At 53.5% G+C, this 4,600-nt stretch overlaps 1 pseudogene across 1 annotated transcript; it reads right to left on the bottom strand.

The window, feature by feature from the left end:
• Positions 1–927: 927 nt before the first annotated feature.
• Positions 928–4,315, bottom strand: LOC306655744 (tyrosine-protein kinase ABL1-like; annotated as a pseudogene). The gene has a single exon. The product of its transcript is annotated as a tyrosine-protein kinase ABL1-like (transcript).
• Between the last annotated feature and the right edge of the window lie 285 nt (positions 4,316–4,600).

Genomic DNA, 4,600 nt, shown 5'->3' with positions numbered 1-4,600 from the left:
AGCTTCTCTTTGGGTCAGGTGACTGTGCGGAGGGCAGAACTTTGAAATGTTCCAGGAACTCCAGAAAACTGCCTTGTCACCAAGGGGAGGGAGGCCCCATGAGAATCTCCTCTGTCTCAGAGGATCAAGGAGGGAAGGGAGATTGGCCAGAAACCCAGTCCTTTTGGGGCACCTGAATGTGTGCAAGGAGGGTCCCCTGGCTGCCACAGACCTGCCCAGGCGCAGCCCTGGGCCAGCCCTTCCACTCCTACCCTCAGGACCCACTCGGGACTCAAGCTTTCTCTACAAAATTCTCAGTGCGTGTCACAGGGAGCCAGAGTTGCATGCTGGGACACAGGGAGGACAAACAGTGAAGACCCCTCAGCCAGATCCTCTCTGTCGGGCCTCCAAGGCTGACTGGTTTTAGCACCTGTGTTCCCTTGAATCCACAGCTGTCCTTCCTGCGAGGACAGTGACTGGCTGGTGACACAGGCACGCTACCTTCTGGGAACAGAGTTCTCCAGACAGGCCTTCAGTGTGGAAGGTCAGAACAGTAGGTGCAGATTCCCTCCAGGGAAGGTAGAGGCGATGGCACGTGGGGGCACAGCCCGAGCAGAAGGTCAGGAGAGAATTGAGGCCGGGATGACCCTCAAGGCTGTTCCCAACTGGCCTGAGAGCATAGTCCCTGCACCAGTGGGTGGCCAGCCTGGTAAGCCCTGGTGTGCCAGCTGCGGTCCACAGAGAGGGGACTCCACAAACACCAGCACAGAGGTGGCTCACAGGGCCAGACTTGGGAGGAGATGGTGCAGGAGGACAGTTTGTGCACAACATAGGTAATTGGGTGGGACTCTGGGACCCTGGTCCCACCTGGCTGCAGAGCCCTGGGCCAAGTACTGGCTCACTGGTCCTTTGTCAGGCAGGGCAAGCCCTGGCAGGCTGCAAGCAGTTCTAGCTACTGACCCCTGGCTTCTGCCACCTCGGCATGGTGTCACTGATCTCCACAGAACTGATTTGCTTGCTAAAGTCCTGTGTGGCTGCTGGGCCACTCCCGGCTCAGGCTGGGCAGATCTGAAGCTCTGGGAGGTTATTCTCCAGTTTGTTGATGGCCTCTCGGAAAGCCAATGTGTTCCTCATTTGCTGGATGGAATCCACATAGCTCACGTGGAACGTGTTAGAGGCTTTTGCCAGCCTCCAGCACTGCACTGTGGCTCGCCATTCGTTCAGAGTTGCTGGAGATGGCAAGGCACAGGGCCTTGGTGCCATCCAGGACCACGCCCTTTGTGATGGTGCCACTGGTGATCCTCTCTGGGGGCTAGTGGGTTTTCCTAAGTGATACGTGGGTTGATATGAGGGGGACAAAGACAGTGGAGGATGACTGGTCACCTGCTAGTGCTGAGGATGTTGCTGGCAACACAAAAGGGACAGGGGCTGGACTGGTGGGGGTGCCTCGAGGCTTGGTGGCTGATGGTGGCTTGGGCGTGGATGGGAGCACAGGCTTTTTGAGGCCTTATCCTGGATGGCTGGGCTTGGTGGTGTCACTGTTCACAGCATCCACAACCAGACTGGTGGACTTCATTTTGGCACTGGCGCCCATCTCCCCTGCAGCTTCGTGGCCCTGGCTCTGCGAGGGCTTCCTTAGTTTCCCTGTGGAGGCTAGGAGAGGCTTCAGGTGGGCTTGAGCTTGGATAACCTCCCCTTGCTTCTCCCTGGTGACTCAGAGTGGTGCTTGTGCCTTCTCACTCTGGATTCTTCGGCTGGGCCTTGCTGTGGCCCCCAAAAGCACCTGCCTGTGCTCCTGCTGGTGCTGAGTAGGGGATCAGCCACAGCAGGGGCCCTAAGGCACTTCCTTTCCCAGTTTCCTCCTTGTAGGGGAGGCCAGTGTCAGGAGCCATCATGAAATGCTGATGGAGGAGCTTTGGAGTCAAACTGGGAGGGAGGGCTGGAGCGTAGGCTGGCCCCCGTGCTCTTTGAGTACCTTATCAGCGGCCTCCTCACTCTTCTTTGCTAGCTGGAATGGAGGGGCCACCATGCCTCTGGTCACCTGGTCAGACCTGTTCTCACTTGCCCACTTCCGAGGCAGAGCTGGCTTCTTGCTCTTGTGCCCTGCAAATGTGGAGGAGTCTGTCTCCCAGTGGACTGCAGGTTCTGAGGCTGCGTGACCGACTTCTGCTCTGTGTCCTTGGCCCCGTGGGGCACACAGGAGGCAGAGCAGGACTGCAGGAAGTGCCTGCTGGAGCTGCTGCCACCTTCCTCTTCACTGGTTGCTAATTGGCTGCTGATCAGTGTGCTGGAGTTTTTCCACAGGTGGGAAGAACAGAAGCCCGAGCCCCCAGGTTCCCAAAAGTTTCCACTGGGAACATCAGCTCCATTACTAGGCTTTGGGGACTTGGTGGGCTCGGCTGTGTCTGCGGGGTTGGGAGCTAGCACTTCATTGCTAGTCTCCTAGCTGTCTTCCTCACTAGCCCCCTGCGCTCTGGTTGACCATCCATCTTCCCAAAGGAGCTGCTGCATTTAGGAGGAGTTGGGTCATCTTCTTCTTGATCAAGGTGCTGAACAGGTTGGTCTTTTTTCTTTGGAGAGAAGGTGCTCATCTTTGTTTAGGCTGCCATCAGGGGCACCTCACTCTTTTCAAGGGAGCAGTGGAAACACAGTAGGCTCATGGTCCAAGGGGTTGCTCTCTCCCTGACCCTTGGAGTGGGGCTTTTTGGGTATGTCAGTGTCATCTTTGTGCTCAGCAGCTCTCCTGGAGGTCCTTGTCTTGGTGGGCAGCTCTGGGGCCTGCAGGAAGGTGCTTGCAGCCTCACACAACTTGCTTCCCCAGCTCCTTTTCCACTTCGTCTGAGATACTGGATTCTTAGAACATCATTTCAAAGGTTTGGTGGATCTCAGCAAAGGAGGGCCAGTCAGAGGGTCTCCACTGCCAACATGCTCATGTGAGGAGTTCATAGACCTTCTCTGGACAGCCTTCTGGGTGCTCCATGCGGTAGTCCTTCTCCAGCAGCTCATACACCAGGGACAGGTCAGTTCCTGGGTAAGGTGACATGCCATAGGTAGCAATTTCACAAAGCAGTATTCTAAATGCCCAGATGTCAGACTTGATGGAGAATTTGTTATACACCAGGGTTTTGGGTACAGTCCACTTAATGGGGAACTTGGCTCCAGCAATGGACTGTGTAGGTGGCCCCGTCATGAATCAGTTGAGGCCAAAGTTGGCCACCTTCACCAAGTGGTTTTCCCCTGTGAGGCAGTTTCAGACAGCAAGATCTCTGTGGATGAAGATTTTCTTCTCCAGGTACTCCATGGCTGAGGAGATCTGTGTAGTCATGTACAGCAGCATCACTGAGTTCACCTCCTGCCAGTTATAGTCTCTCAGGTAGTCCAACAGGTTTCCGTTAGTCATGAACTTGGTAATTATATAGAAAGGGGGCTCCCAGGTGCAGACCCCCAGCAACTGCACCAGGTTCTGATGCTAGATCTCCTTTATGACTACAGCTTCTTTCAGGAACTCTTCCACCTCCATGGTATCCTCCTTCAGGGTCTTCACGGTCCAGTCAGTCCGTACTTCTTTCACATGCCCCTGTACACTTCCCATTATTGTCCTCCATCCATCTGTGCTTCATGGTGATGTCCATGGGCTCCATCTCCCACTTGTTGTAGTTGGGGGACATGCCATAGACTGTGGGCTTGTTGTGCTTGGGGGCTGGGTAATGGAGTGCGTGATGATGAGCCCATCTACCACTGTGGAGTGATGGTGAACCAACTCCATCAAAGTGTTGAAGCAGCTCTCAGAGGAGATGTATAGCTTGCCATGAGAAACAGTGTTGATCCTGTAGTGGTACACCCTCCCTTCATATCTCAGCAAGATGGATCTCTGGCCAGGACTGCTCTTGCTTTCCCGCACCAAGAAGCTGCTGTTGATCCCGTTGTTCAGCAGATACTCGGCAGCATTCCGGGACATGGGCCCGTGGTACCAGGAATTTTTCTCCAGACTGTTGACAGGTATGATGGAGTTGCTTGGGACCCATCCTTAGCCATTTTTGGTTTGAGCTTCATACCATTCCCCATTGTGATTGTAGCCTAAGACCTGGAGCTTTTCACCTTTAGTGATGCTGAGGGTGTTATCTCCACTGGCCACAGTCGTACAGTGCAACGAACAGGTTGGGGTCATTTTCACTAGGCCCAGCAAGGAGATTTTCCTTGGAGCTTCATCAAGCGCTTCGCTTAAGCCTTGAAGCTCAAAGTCAGATGATACTGGCCTCTGCAGGGCTTCTTCTAGGCAACAACTAGAGGACAAGGAGAGCCCCTTGAAGCCCAGCTTCAAGCAGATCTCCAACATTTTGCCATGGCGGCTACCTGTTCCTGGCTCATTGCGGGCCTGGGCCTGGATCCCCTGGCCTGTCAGGATGCCTTATAGCCTATAGTTTATATAGTATGTTTTGTTTTATGTTATATGTTATATTTTATGTCATACATTGCATAGTTGCATACGTTATACATGCATATATAGATATTTTAATGTGAATTTGAATACTTTTACAAAATGCAAGTTTCCCAAACGATTCTTTCGCCTCCAAATGTATATTCTCTTGGGTTCGATTTATCTTCAATATTTTTGTAAGGC

This window comes from Sciurus vulgaris (genome assembly GCF_902686455.1).
Source record: "Sciurus vulgaris genome assembly, chromosome: 3".
NCBI classification, from domain to species: Eukaryota; Metazoa; Chordata; class Mammalia; order Rodentia; family Sciuridae; genus Sciurus; species Sciurus vulgaris.
This window is presented reverse-complemented; position numbering and strand designations above follow the sequence as displayed.